This window comes from Ammospiza caudacuta, chromosome 14 (genome assembly GCF_027887145.1).
Source record: "Ammospiza caudacuta isolate bAmmCau1 chromosome 14, bAmmCau1.pri, whole genome shotgun sequence".
NCBI classification, from domain to species: Eukaryota; Metazoa; Chordata; class Aves; order Passeriformes; family Passerellidae; genus Ammospiza; species Ammospiza caudacuta.
Window position 1 is genome coordinate 1,836,495 of NC_080606.1, and position 15,512 is coordinate 1,852,006.

The following is a 15,512-nucleotide window of genomic DNA, read 5'->3' on the forward strand; positions in this document are numbered from 1 at the left end:
GCCTTCAAATAATTATTTCATTTCCCTGTACTATTTTTAATATTATAAAGGCAGTTTCTTCAAAGCAATTCTTTTATTTGTGTGATCTCCTATTCATCCATGTGGGAACATGGGTGGAGAGCAGGCCTGGGTTTGCAGGGATTTATGGAGAGGAGGATGCATGGTTAGGGTGGGAAAACTCTCATTTTAAGCTTTCAGTATTCAAAAATTGTGTGGATGTGGCATTTGGGGACACGGGTCAGTGGTGGCCTTGACAGTGCTGGGGGAATGTCGCACTTGATGGTCGAGATGGCTTTTCCAGCCTTCATGACTCCATGGTTCTGTGAGGAACGGGCTGGTGATGTTGTCCAGGTGTTTCTGGTTCCAAGCAGTGATCTGAAGCACCTGGTCAGGCCCAAATGAGCTGGGCTTGCCCAGGTGGGTTTGTGGCTAGGCAGAAGGTCTCCTCTCCTTTTACGCAGGGGTAGAAGCAGGTGAAAGAAGGAATCTCCCTCCCTGAGAGAGGGAACAGAGAAGCTTGAAAGAAGATAACGGAGTTAGAGTAACTCCATTTGGGAACCAGAACCCTGGATAAAATCGAGGTAAATTTAATTCCCGCCATGAGGGTGGCTCAGTAGCGATGGAAGAGCTGGTGTTGGGTGCTCTGAGTGTGCCAGAGCAAGGTGTCCTCTCGTCACTGTGGAAGGGACATTGGGGATGATGCGGCTCCAGCCCCGGGCCCTTGTGGGGGACAGAGCGCGGGCCCCTCAGAGCCCGGCCTGGAGCTCGGCCTGCGGGGCCGGGGGTGCCGGGGCTGCGTGGGCCGGGCCGGGGCCGCGGCCGCGCTTCCTCCGATTGTTCTGCTCGCCGGAGCGGGGCGGGGACACGACAGGGACACCGCGGGGACACAGCGGGGACAGCGACCCCCGAGAGCTGCGTGCGGGCATCGCCCCCAGCCCCGAGCAGCTCCGGCGGGACAGCGCGGCCGGGCCGGGGCGGCGCCGGGCGGGCGGGGGGGCCGGGCCCGGCGGGCGGGCACTCGGCGATCCCTCAGAGATCCCGCAGCGGTCCCCGCGCCTCGCAGCGCGGCCGGCACCGCACGGAGCGGCCGCTTCGCCTCGTCTCGCCTCGCTCGCCGTCGGTGCCGTGTGCGCGCAGCGGCGGCGGCGCCGGGCGGGCCCCGACGGGACGGGGCTGCGGGGGATGCGCGGAGCAGCGCGGCCCGCGGCGGGCCCCGGCGGCCGCCCCCCGAACCCCGCTGCCCGCGGGCGGGCGCCGGGGACGGCCCGAGCCCGGCTCGGGGGGGGCCGCGCCGCCGCCCCCTGAGCGCTCCGCCGGCCCTGCCGGGGCTCCCGGGCCGGGGCCGGCGGGGAGCGCCCGGCGCAGCCGGGAGGGCGGCGGGAGCGGCTCCCGGAGCGGGGCTGCTCTCTGCTCGTGCTTTTCAACTCCCTCTCAGGAGCTCGCACCTTCGGGCGCTTTTAAATTCTTTATTTTGTTATTCTTTTTGGTGGTTTAAAACTTTTTTTTTATTTTTTAAGATTTTTGTTTTAAAAAAACATTTCAACTTTCCGACGCCAGCGCAGAGTTTTGCCCTGATCGCCGGGACCGCGTGAGCGTGCGGCGCCGAGGCCATGCGGTGAGCGAGGTAAGAGCGGGGCTGGCACCGGGACCCCCGAGCCCCGGCCCGGGCTGGGGCTGCTCCCGGGGCCGCGGCTTCAATGAGAGTGAAGCCTCGCATCACTTCTCTGACCCCATAAATCCGTGTCACCCCCGCGCAGGTACCTGCCGGACAAACCCTCCTGTTCACCAGAGCGGTCACAAAGCCGCGAAGTTCGGATTAGTTTCGCAAAACCTCCCTTTTTGATAGAACATCACGTGGGAATCTTTTCTTTGTTGGGGTTTTTGGCTGTGTTGGAGCTGCTGAGGAAGCACCAGCCCGAAGCTGAGCGGGGCAGTTCCTGCCGTGCCCGGCTCTGGGTTTATTTTCCGCCGCGTGTGTGGGAATTGAGCGGTTTGAGCCGGGTTTACACCCGTGTGAGCTCCCGAGAACGGGGTCACTGCTCGCCCACGGTGATTCAGGGCGCGTTTGAGCCCAGGGGAACATTTCTGTGGGCTCTGGTGAGAGTTCTGTGCTTGGGAGCGTTCAGTTAGTGGTTTTAGTGGTTTTGGGGAAGCTGACGGAGAGAAAGTCTCACTCGGGTGTTCACAGAGCCTGGCTGGAGGGTCCCTGTTCCCACCTCCACCTTGATGCGTTGGTTTTACACCTGAACATTTATTAGATGAGGGATTTCAAAACGCGGGGATTAATGGCTGATATCACCTCCCTGCTCCTCCCTCGGGTTTTGTTATAAAACAAGGCACGAATCCTGCCCGAGTGACGACAGATCCCGGCAGCAGGACCGGGCTGCGGTGCCGGGACAGCCCCGAGCCCACGGGCTGGATCCTTACAGCCGATTAAACCCTCGCCCTGCCGGGTCCAAACTGCTGGAACTGTTCAAATCAAGTATTTATGGAATGCTGCTCACTCCCTGCCCGGTATCGTCTCTGATTGGCTTTGTGGAAAGTAAAATTGCCAAATTTAGGTCTGTTACAGTAAATGCTGGAGCAGGTGGATGCTTTGCTGGAGCTCCTGCCCAGAGGGTTTGGGTGCCCTGCTCCAGTGCTGGCAGGACGGCTCATTCCAGTGGCTTTTGGTGCCTCATTGACCCGTCAGGGACTGGGAGTGCTGAATTTCTGCTTTGCCGTCTCGTTTTCCTAGAATTAATCTGATTTTTGTGCATTGCTGGAAGGCTGGCCGGGTGTTAGTGTTGGGTGGAGAGGGAACACTGTGCTGCCACTCCTCCTTGGAATCCAGGGAAGTTACAGACTCAAAGTCCCCTGAGTCCCCCTATGTGACACTGAGGTGCCCACTGTGGCCTCAGGGAGGGCTCTGTCTTTCAGAGGTGACAGTGGCCTCTCTGCCTTGCTCTCCTGCTGCCCCAGGAGCTGTCCCAGAGCTCAGGAGCTTGTCCAGGTGGGACTCCAGGAGCTCTGGGTGGTGCCATCACTGGCACAGGTGCAAAGGGATGGTCCAAGGGAAGAAGCTGCTGGTGGGAAGGAAGGAGAGGCAGGTGCATCATCACATGGGGAGGGAAAATGCATCCCCTCCTTGGGGGACCCTCCTGATGAAGTACAGCTGGAAGTAAAACAGAATGGTCTGCTTTGGAAAGATGAACTGAAAGCCACAGGTGCAACGAGTTGATTTCAGTCCTTTGCTCCATTTTTGGTTCATCCCACGCCTGTTTTAAAGGTTATTTCTTACCATCCTGGTTCCCAAGCTCCAGAGGTTCCTGCCTGCTGTTACTGCTCCGTTTCCTGAGTGCCGATTGCTCTCAGCCATCCTGCTCAGTGGGGTTTTGTTCTCTCCAGCTTGCAGGCTCCTCTGGAACTTCCAGGTGAAGTTCAAGAATGGGTTTGCTTTTCGATTTACTTTAGTAAGCCTCAGCAATAGTCTGGGACATCCCAGATCTGAGCTGGGGAGCTGAAAACCCCACAGTTAATTACTGGAGCCCAGTGACACTTGGAGCAGTTACTTCTGCCTGTATTCCTGCTGCTGTATTTGTGTCTGGTGATCCCAAAGACTTCCCCAATTTTTGCGTATGAGCTGATTTAATAAAATTCCTCTGCCTCAGGATGGGTGGGAGCTGCTTCATCCCCACCCCTCCATGGGCCAGGTTCCTGCTGGCACCAGGAGCCAGGGATGTCACCACGTGTGCTGCCTGTGGCCCCCTGCCAGCCTTGTTTCAGGGCATGAACATCACCAGCTTGGCTTTTTGTGGGGTGTTTTTTATGAAAAGTTTGTTGCATTTGGCCTTCTTGCAGCCAGCCCGCAATAGCTGTGGGAAGGAGGTTATTCCTGGCTTGGTGCTGACATTAGGACACTGTATTAATTTTCCGTTAAATGACAGATTTATTGGAGTTTTCTTCATCTGCACGGTCTGACCTGAAAACCTGAGTTGGAATTTGCCAGAAGGGGGCATTTTGCAAACATCACAAAGGATTTTTGTGGTGGGGAGATGAGCAGGATGAGCCCGGCTGGAGGATTAGGCAGCGATGCTTGTCTGGGAACCGCGGAGTTTTGGGGGAAATTCTTGTGCAAATAAACTCTAACAAATGAATTTTGGGTCATTTAGGGCTGAGTGCAAGGAGGCCGGCTCCCAGTCCCACTGCAGCCTGCTGGCTCCCAGTAGTTGGTAAAATAAGAAATTGTGGAGTAGCCTTGGATTTTTTTTTCTCTGAGGAAACTCTTTAAAAGTGTTTTTCCAGTTATCTCCCAGTAATTGTTTCTTGCTGTAGGTTGAGCTCTGAGAGCTCTGGTGTTCTTGCATGAGGTTTCTTTGCTGTTCCTCTCTGGAAGGAGGGTGTGGAGCGCACAGCTCTTTCACTCTGTTGGAAGGTGGTGCTGAGCTGCTCATCCTGCCCAGTCCTGCCCAGTAAAGCCAGTCCTTCTCTGGGGCACACCAGGAGCTGTGCTGGGCTCTGGGGTTGGTTTTTTGCAAGGAGTGTGTGTTGGATTTGGGGCCTCACCAGCCCTGTCCTCACCTCTTCTGTCCCCATCCCAAACCCAGAGCCCTCCTTAATCCTGGCATCAAGGCTTGGCTTTCTCTGCCCTTCAGCATTTACCTGCTGCAGGTGCAGGGGGATTTTAAGGGCTCCAGGGGTCAGCCCTGCCCTCGTGCCCACAGCCTGGGCTGGTGGGAGCTGCTGCATGGGTGGGATCCTTGTCCTCTCTTCAGGCCTGAGGAAAACAAGGCAGAGGCAAAATTAGGGGAGCTGATGGAAGAAATGGGGTGAAAACCTTGTTTCTGTTTCCCTGGTTCCCTCTTTGATGTGCCAGCTGCTGGCTTACAGTTTGTGTGCTAAATCCAGCGGGAAGGGAGTGGGTTTGGGCACTTGTGTTCATTCCAGGAGGTCTCATGGAGGTGCTGGAGCATCCCCAGTCGTTCAGGATCCTGCTAAGCCAGGCTCAGGTGCCATCACCCATTTCCTGAGCTTTTTCCTCCTGCAGTAAATGCTGACCTCTCTGCACATCCAGAGTAATGGGCTTCCTGGGCTGATGGGGAAGGTGTGCAGAAATAAAACCAAATCTTAAAAACACCTTCATGCTACTCCTCCCTCCTTCCCAGGCTTGACTTCTCTCCCAGTTTCTTCCCTTTCTCTTCCTTGGTGGTGCAGGGTGATGGAGAGTGGTGGCTGTGATCAATTCATCCATCACACCTCAGCTCTGCCCCTTCTTCCTTCTCAGGGCACTCCTTGCACTCCTCCCCTGCTCCAGCCTGGGATCATCCTCCATTCCTGCTTAGCTATAGGAGCTTGTCCTTGGCTTTTCTCAGGGTTTGGGGCTGTGCTGATCCTTGTTCCAGACAGAAGCTCCAACACTGGAGCATTTTGCAGCCTCTGGTGCCCGATGCCATCAGCAGCTCTGTCCTTGCTGCACCTGTGCCATCTTTCCAGGAGAGATGGAGAGATTTCCATGAGCCTCCCAAGCTCCAGCCTGCTCTGTGCTGCTTTCCCAAGCACTGCAGGATATGAAACATCTGTGAGAGAAAAGCCAGGTCCAGATGTTGCAAGAGGCTGCTGCAGTAATGGATTATCCCCAGCCTGGATGGCTCCTGTTCCAAGCCACCGGTGTGGTTTTTTCCCTTCTTCCCAGCCTGGGCTCAGTGTGGTGCTTTCCCTGTTGCCAGAGGAGCATCCCAGCAGGGACAGGAGCCCAGAGGAGCTGCCCTGGTGCTGTGTTCCCGTGGCAGAGCTTTCCCAGGGTGTTTTCTCCCCGGAGCTGGCGCGCGCCGCCGTGCAGGAAATTCTGGTTGCACCATTATTGCAGAGCCTATTGTTTGGGGCAAGGGCAGGATTCGGGCTTGCTCACATCCTCCAGTGTCTCACTGTGCTGAAAGGATGTGGTGGGGTAGCCAGGGCTGCAGGAGGAGCACAAAGCTCCAAGCTGGGTTTGTGCAGGGTTAATGCTTAGCCCAGATCCCTGCGTTTCTGACCAAACCCGCCCCTCTGGTTTTCCATGGGAAACCTCGGGGTTAAGGAAAACTTGGAGTGAGGATTGAGCAGGGCACAGTCCTTTGTTGCAGTTGGCAGTGTTTTGCTGCTCAGCCCGCTCCTGTCTGTGGCTGGTGTGTGGTGGGCACCTTGGGTAGCCAGGGGGGTGGAGCAGGTGCACCCTGAGGGGTGCAGAATCAGGGTTTGTGGGGTACAGAACCCACTGAGCACTGCTGGAGATGGCAGCACATGTGGCCTGGCTCTCAGGGTGTGTGCAGGCAGGCAGAGCATGTGGCAGCTCTGTTCTCACCTGCCACAGCCTCGTGGCATGACCAGGGCCTGTTCACCTGGCTGTGCCTCAGTTCTTATGGGGTGTTGGAGTGAGCTGCTCTGCCTGTGTGTGCTTTCACTTTGCCTTTCCCCCTGCACTAATCCTGTGGCTTAGATGGTTGGCTTTGATTGCTGCCTTTCCCAGGCTGGGCTCTGCACAGGCTGCTCCTCACTCACCCGTGTGAGCCACAGCTCCTCTCAGGCTGCCTGGGATGTTTTGGCTGCCGGCAGGAGCAGGAGGATCCCAAAGCTTTGTTGTTGGCTGCTCACCCTCCTCGGGTTTTTCATTCCCTTTTGGCTGCCATCCCAAAGGGGGAAGGCACCAAACCAGGGCGGGTGTAAAGAGCAAAGCTGCACGTGTGACTGTGCAATCCAGGGCACCACAGGGACTATTTCTGTATCTGCTCTGGGGTGCCCTGACCCCCAGGGCAGCACTGACTCTGACCCTCATTCATGGAGAAAGTTTCCCAGACTTCAAGATAGACTAGAATCCGCTAAAGTGTGAAATAGATTATAGAGAGCAGTGTAGGTGTGTCACTTAGTGAGAAATTTAGGATTTGGGATTTTTAGTGTGTTGTGAATAGAAGCAAGATGGAGGGCACAGGGTGTTGTCATGGGTTTCTTCTTCATGCTTCTTCTTCCTCCTTTTTAATGGGTTTGGGTGGCATTTTGTAATTGGGCAGGAAAGTCCCATTGTGGGCTTCCAGGGATCAGTTATTGGGTTAAAAGGGGAAATAATCCAGGTGTCAGTTCTTAATTGGATAGTTTAGTCTTAAAAGACCTTGTAACAAGAGATAGTTAGCTATTTTGTGCCTTCTAATGAAAAGCTGCTGAACTCATGGTTGTGAGGCTGTTTTCCTCATAAAAAATATCTGAGTCTGAACGTGAGCTACCTGCTCAAGTGCCTTCAATCCAGACCCAGAGAAACTGATGCATGACATTGCTGCACACCAGGGCAGAATTCAGCTTGGAACTTTCCCAGGGCTTTTTCCTGAGCTTCTCCTGCCCCAGCAGAGCCCTGCAGGCTGTGCAGGGAGGCTGTGCTGGCTTTGTGGAGCAGGGTGGCTGGGCTGGCACACAAAGGGACCCAAGCAGCCTCAGTGCCGTGCCCGTGCTGCCACGTGCCTGGCAGAGGGACCGGGAGCCTGGCAGCAGCTGTCTGTCCTGTGTCCCTCAGCTGCACCAGCCACGCTGGCAGTGCCCGTAGCTCATCTGCTGCTGCTGCTCTCGCGCTGGCACAGGGCACCAGCTGATGCCGTCCTGCTGCCACTGGGCTGGCATTGTCTGCCAGGGCCTCCTGCACACTCAGGGCTTGTTTGAGAGAACCATTAATCAGTTGAAAGCTGCCCCGTGTCACTCGTGGCTGGGAGGAGTGCCCATTGTGTGAGGGAACAACAGCACTGTGTGAGTGCCCGTCCCCAGCCCGGGAGCTGTGTCACTGCAGGGGGAGGTCACACGTCCTGCTGGCCCGTGGTGGCTGCAGAACTCCAGAGAGGAGCTTTGGCTGGGCAGCTGGGCTCCACCACAGCACCCTCTGGCCTCCTTTGAGCAGGCTGGGGCAGGGGTTGGCACCAGGGTCCTGTCTGAGCTTGGCTCTGCAGCTGAGAGTGGGAGGAGGAGGAGGAGAGCATTCCCCACATCTTTGAGCAGTGAGAGGCGTTGGGTTTGCACTGGAAGGGTGAAACCACATCAGGCAACCCCAGGGGCTGTTACCACCTTCCCATCCCTCCCTTGCACTGTAGGGACAATGTTCCTGGGCGCAGAGCATGTCCTAAACTGGGTTTGCAGCCTGGGTACTGGAGATGGAAAGGCTCTGGCAGCTGTGAGAGCAGGAGAGCAGCACACCCCGTGTCCCTCTGCTGTCACACTGGGAGCATCCACTGAGGGATAACGGGGAAAGCTGGGACAAGCAGCAGGGCTCAGGGTGATGTCCTGGCATTCCACAGAGTGCCCTGTGCTGCATGGTGTGGGTGATGGCAGCAGGGTGAGCATGGCACCATGGTATGGGTGATGGCAGCAGGGTGAGCATGGCACCATGGCATGGGAGATGGCAGCAGGGTCAGTGTGGCCCCATGGTGAGGGTGACTCCATGGTGTGTGTGGTGGCAGCAGGGTGAGGATGTTGCCCATAGTGTGAGTGGTGGCACCACGGTGAGCATGTCCCCATGGTGTGGGTGATGGCAGCAGGGTGAGGGTGCCCCATGGTGTGGGTGATGGCAGCAGAGTGTGGGTGACCCCATGGTGTAGGTGGTGGCATCAGGGCGAGCACAACGCCGTGGTGAGGGTGATGGCAGCAGTATCAGTGTTGCCCCATGGTCTGGGTGGTGCCAGCAGAGTCGGTGCTGCCCCATGCTGTGGGTGAGACCCCTTGGTGTGGGAATGCTCAGCATGGCTGGGATGGGTGTCTGGGAGCCCAGCTGAGCCTGGGGGATGCTCTCTGCACCCTGTGCTCTTTCTCTCCCTCTGTGTTTTCCAGGGAGATTTCACACACCACTGGCTGATGAGTTGACTTTATGTGGTGTAAGTCCTGCCAAAACAATTTCTTCCTGTTATTGCTGCTCCAGTTTTAGAGAAGTGATAAGAACCTTTTACAAGGACCTGGTTTCTCCCAGGGGCTCTGCTGCTCTGAGCTGGGAGCTTTGAGCAGCAGTTTCCAGGGTGACTTTTCCTCAGTCCTTCAGATAAATTTCAGAGCTAGATTTAGTTAAAAGATCTAAGGAATGTCACAGTATAGTCTGTGTAGGGTCTCTCCACAGCCAGATGGATCTGGTTCATTTTGGGTGATTTTTCCTATGAATTATCTCTTCAGTTGCCCTTGGAGGTGGTTAATGAAGGACAAAGACCTTGGAGACAAGGCTTGTGTTAAAGTGAGAGCTGAGACAATGTGAGGCTGTGTTTGGATCTGGACTGGAGCTGTGGGACCATCCCAGGTCTCAGCCCTGGTGCCTTCAGCTGATGGTTCCTCTTGTGACACCATTTTGTTTCCATTCCTGCAAAGGCAGATTTCTAAGATCTTAAATGTTCCAGTGGGAATGGGGGTGGATCTTAAACCCCCTTCTTCTTGGCTTTTAATTTGTTTTGGGTGAACAAACTGAATATAAAGCAGAGCCACTAGAAATACAGAATCCTTGAATGGTTTGGGTTGGAAGGGACCTTAAAGAACATCTTGTTCCAGGCCCTGGCTGGGCAGGAACACCTTCCTCTGGAAGGTTTGGAGGGCTGCAGCGTGGGCCTGTGCCAGGCAGTGCTGGATCAGCTGTGCTGACCCAAGATAAAGGAATAATTCCAGGTTTCCCAGTGGCAAACAGAGCTGGGAGGGCTCTAGCTGCCGCTGAACAATCGGGGCTGAGCAGGCTGCACTCCTGTTCCTGAGAGAGAGAGGCTGCTGGAGGAGGGAAAAACAGGAAAAAAGGCAGTTAGTCATGGGGTGAGGTGCTACAGGGTGGCAGGGCTGTGCCAGCACCTCAGGTGTGCAGGGTGAGGGAAATGGGGGCCACAAAGCCCCTTGTGAATGCAAACATTGAGCCATGAGGATTCTGCCAGAGCTGAACTCTTCAGCTGAGCTGTCCAGGAGCCTCTGGCCAGGTCTGAGGCTGGGAACTGTGTAAATGAGTTGGTGCTTGCAAACAGGGATGCTGCAGAAGGGGTCTGCTGCAGCCAGAGCCAAATCTTTGCTTCTGACTCTTTTGGAGTTGATATTTTCTTGCTCTGGGATGCAGCAGCATGCCTTGGAGAAATGCTCCAAGGGCAGGAACTCCTCTGTGGCCTCTCTCTGGTCTCCGTGACTTCTTGACATAATAATTAAAGCCAACTATTTAAATAAACTTTTGTAAAGATAATGAGTTGCATTAGGTAGAAATATTTGTATAAAATGGAAGTAAATAAATTATCTAACCCAGCTTGTGTTTGACACAGCTAGAAGCAGTTTTCTCCAAGACACAGATTATTCCATAATTGCTCCTTAATGAAGTTCATGCCTCTTTGCTCTGAAGGGTTTGCCCTTGTCCAGAGCACAGGAGGAAGCAGCAGGTTATTTGGAAGTTTTATGATCCAGGCTGGCATGTTTGTACTCCTCAAAGCTCCCCTCTGATCAGTGGGTTCTGCAACCATAAAGGATCAGGACAATGCCACCAAAAAGATCTGTAAGAAATACAGGGAGTCCATTCCTGTGATTTCAGGCTGGAATGTTGTGTGTGATAATTGCTCTGTAATCTTTCCAGGCACCTTGCTTTGATTCCTGGAGGGTATCGCCTTTATTTACAACTACAGCATGTGTTAATTAAAACAGTCAAAAAAAGAAGAATTTTTTTTTCTTTGGGGAAGAGCTTTACTGCAGAGTGCTGCAGGACAGCTCCATTTAACATGGATTGATTGCTGGATGCTCCTTGAGGCACTGCTCAGAAGGTCCCAAGCATTGCCCATCCTCCCTCAAACACACAAAAGGAGGTGCAGCTTTGGCTGGAAGCAGGAAGGAGATGTGGATTTAGGTGGTGTTGGAGGACCTTCCCTGGTTCTTTCTGTCCCCTCTGCTGAAAGAGGATAACACATGGCAAGGAGGAATACTGAGATCCCTAATTTGAGTTCAATGTAGGCACCTAAATACATGTTGGCATGTAACAGTGGGAAATCTGATTTTGGTGTTAAAGGTACAACTTTCCCTCTGGTGATGCCTCAGGGTTTAGCTTTTCTATTTTTCACACTCTGTGCTGCTTTAGTGTGCGGGTCTGGGCTTCATACTAGGGGATGGTGAGCTCTGTGCACAGAGCAGGGAGACAAAACAATTCCTGCTCCAGCTGGGGACCAAGGACAAATGATCCAAATATCAGCCCAAGAGCACAAACACCATGGGCTGAGAGAGAAAAACAAGGATGGGACTTCATGGGCTAAAGCTGGAACTGGACAATGAACTGCAATATGGAAATGGAGCAGAACTGATCAAAGTGAGAGAGCCCATGACCATTTTGTGAACATTTTGGTTCGTCTTGGGTGCAGCCCTGGCTGGGCTCTGGTGCTGCCCAAGTTGGATCCATTGAGGAGATCCTTTTAATAAATCCCTGCTTTATTCTTTAGCTCTGACCAACCTCTGCTCTAAATCAGCCTTCACAAGGCATCACTGGCAGGGGCTGCATCAGGGGTGTCTGGGAGCATTTCCTGAGTGTGCAGGAGGGTTTCTAGAGAAGCAAAAATCTGGGACAGGATCTTCTGCAGAGTCCAGCCAAGCAGCCTTCAGAGCCTGCTGTTAATCTGCTCTTTTGCTGGTGGTAGAGGGTTGGGGTTCAGCCTCACATGGCTTAAATTGGGATTTCTAATAGTGGAGGTGTGGGGACAGCTCATTTTAAGCTGGATAAATAACAGTTGGTTTGGTCTGGTGGCTGTGGAGCTGCATTGGGGTCAGAACTTTGTGTTCCTGAGTTGGAGGGGACCCACAAGGATCACTCCTGACCCTGCACAAGACAGCCCTCAAAATCACCAAATAATGCAGCTCCCAGATGAGGGGCTGGATTAATTTCTCTCTTCCTTTGCTCCTTCTCTGCTTTTGTACCCCCAGTGGAGGGGCAGCTTGGGAGGGGAGTTTAGCACAGGCTTCTGCCAGGGCTGGAACAAATGAAACAAGGGCAATGCCTTGGATGTGAGGGTCACAGAGATTTCAGTGGGTTTCGCTGATTTTCACTGGGGACTTTATTCCTGCCTCCTTCCTGTCCTGCTGGACCTGTCCTGTCACCCCTGGGGGCTGTGGGGCAGAGGGTCACTGCCTGCCCTGTGTCCACAGGCACCCACCTGCCCTGTGCCAGGGATGGCTCTTTGCAGCCCTTCCCAGCTGCTCTGTCTTTCAGGGAGATTATTTCTGGCACGCTCTGTCAGGTTTCTTGATTTTCTTGCTGCAGGTAGTTGTGAAACAGCAGCTGTTCTGCAAGTGCCACTGCTGGGCTGGCACTTGTTTGCCTGCTCCTGTGGGGAGGAGGGAGAGGGAATTAAGGACAGACAAGAAAAAGAGGGATTACAGTCAATGGAAGATCCCTCTGCTTCTGTGGGAATTGAGTTTTGCTCAGGTTTTCTGCTGGACAAGCCCTTATTCTTTAATTTTTTTTTTTTTTTTTTTTTTTTTTTTTTTTTGTTGAAGCATGTCTGTTGTTTCCTCTGAAGGAGGAAAGGGTCACTTTTTCCACCCTGCTGACGTGAGCTGGAGCTGTGAATCACAGTAGTTTTGGGAAGGTGCTGTCACTGGGACCAGTCACCTGTCAGAATATTTGCTGCCTTCACCCTGATGTCCTGAGGCATTCTGCAGCCCATGTGCCAAAGGGCTGGGTATGACCACAGCTCAGAATGCACTTCTGCTGCTTCTCCAGGGGGATGGGCAGGAAGGATTGGCTCCTTGAAGCTTTGGGTTAGCAGGCAGTGCTGTAGCCTATGGATGGGAGGTGATTTTACTACAGGAAGGAAATGTGTCAGCACGTAGCAAAGATCCAGCACATGGCCTGGAAGCCAAGGGGGTTCTGCCCTGGTGCTGCAGCCACAAGGAAGGCACAGCTCTGGAGGGGCATGCAGGGAGCTGAGCAGGTTCTGGGGATGCTGGCAGGGCTGGGGAGCTGCAGGGAGCTGGGGCTGGTGCTGCCCTGCCTGTGCAGGCACGTGGAGCCTGCGTGGGAGTTCCTGCAGCAGCTGAGCAGGGCTTGAAACCAGCGCTGAAACGCAGTCTGGGGTGCCCTGGCTCACTGCCCCTCCACAGGGTCCACATCCTTGCAGAACTCATATCCTTGTCTTTGCTAAGGATTTGCAGCCTCATGCCTGGCTGCTGTGGAGCCCCAGGGCTTTCCAGAGCTTTGGAAGAGTATCACTGCTGCTCAGCATTGGCTGAACAGTGTCTCCTATAAGGAATTTAGGTTTGTGTGACATGAGCTGGCAAACCAAGATGTTGTTTTTGCTTGGTGGCAATGTTTGGATATCCACGCTGTGCAATTTCCTGCAGAAACTAGATATTGCCTGCACGTGTTCCAGACTATTTGTGTTTGAAAGCCTGGCTGAAGCTGCAGGTGTGCTGGGCTCCTCCTTGGATCTGCACCTCACAGGGGATGGGCACTTTCAGGGTGACTGGTCCTGTCCTCCCCTGCTTGTGGCTTTTGTACAGACCTTTGCCACACATGGCAATAAATTTGTTTCCTGTTGAAAAGAACTCATTGGAGAGACTACAGAATATACAGACTACAGAAAAGGGTGAAATAGAAAGGTGCCTAATACTCAGAACTCAACCCCCAGCTCCTTGTAGAAAGATTCAGGGTTTGGTCCATAAACTGGGACAAAGGGAACCTTTAGCTGCTCCTGCTCTGCTGAGTTTTGATCCCTGATATAAAGGAGTGAGCAGCCTTGGGGAGAGCAGGGTGGGCAGGCAGGGGAAACAGAGCTGTGTGGCCACCTGTACCTGCTCAGCCCCATCCCTGGGGCAGGGGCAGGAGGGGAGAAGCTCATCAGCAGTGATGCTAATTGGGTGCAGTGTTGGCTCCTTGCATTGCTAGCTGGAGCAGGCCCTGGAGCAGTGGGAGCTGCCAGCCTTTGTCAGGGCATAGCCACACTGGGCACATGGGCATGGCCAGCAGGGGCTGTGCTCCCATCCCTCCCCTCAGCTGCTTTAGTGTCCCTGTGGGATCATCCTGGCAGGCTGGCCTTGGTCAGCTGTGGATTTGAAGCCTTGGGTTAGGAGATGAGGAGTAGCTGAGCTGCACAAATGGAGGATAATTCAGTGACAGCAGCATTCCCACCAAGGCATCACCCATCCAGCCACCCCCAGTTCCTGCAGGGCATCACTGTGTGCCAGCCTGGGCTCAGTGTGTGCTGCTGCCTGCTGTGCCGGGGCTCTGGATGCAGATAAGAGTGAGTTTTGGTTGTTGCTGTTAGGGAGGAAAGCAGCAGAAAAGTGTCAGCCTGTCTAGGAGGCACCTTGTGACTTTGGAGTGTTCTGCACCAACCTTGTGAGGGGAAAGTAAGGTGCAGGCAGATGTCAAACTACCAAAAGTTCTCTGCTGGACCCCTAAAAGTGCCTTTCTGGGGTGAAAAGCCCCAGCCTGAGAGCAGGCCAGGCACGTGGCAGTCACTGTGGTTTTCTAGAAATACCAGAGCAGTTTTATCATGTGCCTAAAGGCAATTTAGTGCGTGGGCACTGGCCTTCCTGAGCTGGATATCCTGGAGTGCTGTGATGGACAGAGGCACAGCAGGTATCACTGGTCTGTTCGGGACATCACACCTTCCAACAGCCAGAAACTGGATTATTTTATGGAAAACAGTGCAGAAGACTCTTCAAGGAATTGTTTGCTGTTGAGGGCAAAGACACTTGTACGCTTTATACCTGGGGCTCTAAAGTGACACTTGTCACCAATTTCAAAGCAGGGCAGGGAGATATCTCACCTTGTACTCAAAAGGCTGTGCTGGATGAGGTGGGTTTTCCACAATGAGGTGCCTGGGGAGCTGAGAGCCAAGCCCTCTGTTTGTATGGTTGTGTTCAACTGCTCTGAGGAAAAGGGGAAAGGAGGACAAGGGTAAATTCCACCCATGCAGCTGCCTGAGAGAACAGGTCACTTGGGATCTGTTTGGAGGTAGAAATAGGGCTGGAAATGAGACAATGGATTAGAGGTAAGGTGTTCTTTGACATCACCAGGGCCACATCAGGGAGTTGCTGAGTAACCTGCTGAAATAATCCCTGAAAATGTTGGAGCAGAACGGGTTGCTGCCTGTGCTCTGAGTCTCTGCTTGTGAATTTGGGGCTGGCGCTGGCATCCAGCTCTTTGTTTCTAATCCTGATCTGAATGTGCTGAACCTACATTAGCACAGAATGCCAGACTGGGAGGTCTGTAGCTATGGCAGTGTCCTCCAAATGTGACCCTCGGCTGCTCATCTCAGCGCTAGCACCGGCGGGTGCCATGGAAGGTGGCACTCCTTTCTTCTCGTAGTAATTCTATGTCAAAGAGGAAATATAAATAAACTCCCCAAACAAAAGGAGCAAGGAAAAAATAATTCTTTCAAACATTGGAGCAGGAACAATAGGGTAGGATATGCACTCTCTGGGGAGGGGTAATGGCTGAAAGCGATAGGAGCACAGTGCTGCCTTGGTCTGTACCTAGCTGGGCTCAGCGAGGATTATTTATAGCAAATGTTATGGCAGAAGCATGTGTGACCTGCAGGCTC

The 15,512-nt window shown here is 53.8% G+C and overlaps 1 protein-coding gene across 2 annotated transcripts in view; it reads left to right on the forward strand.

The window, feature by feature from the left end:
- Positions 1-1,461: 1,461 nt before the first annotated feature.
- The window catches only part of ARHGEF9 (Cdc42 guanine nucleotide exchange factor 9), a 204,560-nt gene continuing 190,509 nt past the window's right edge, over positions 1,462-15,512 (forward strand). For both annotated transcript variants that reach the window (XM_058814398.1, XM_058814399.1), the window contains exon 1: positions 1,462-1,624. The gene's annotated coding sequence lies outside the window, so the exon portion shown is untranslated. The remainder of the gene's footprint in view (positions 1,625-15,512) is intronic.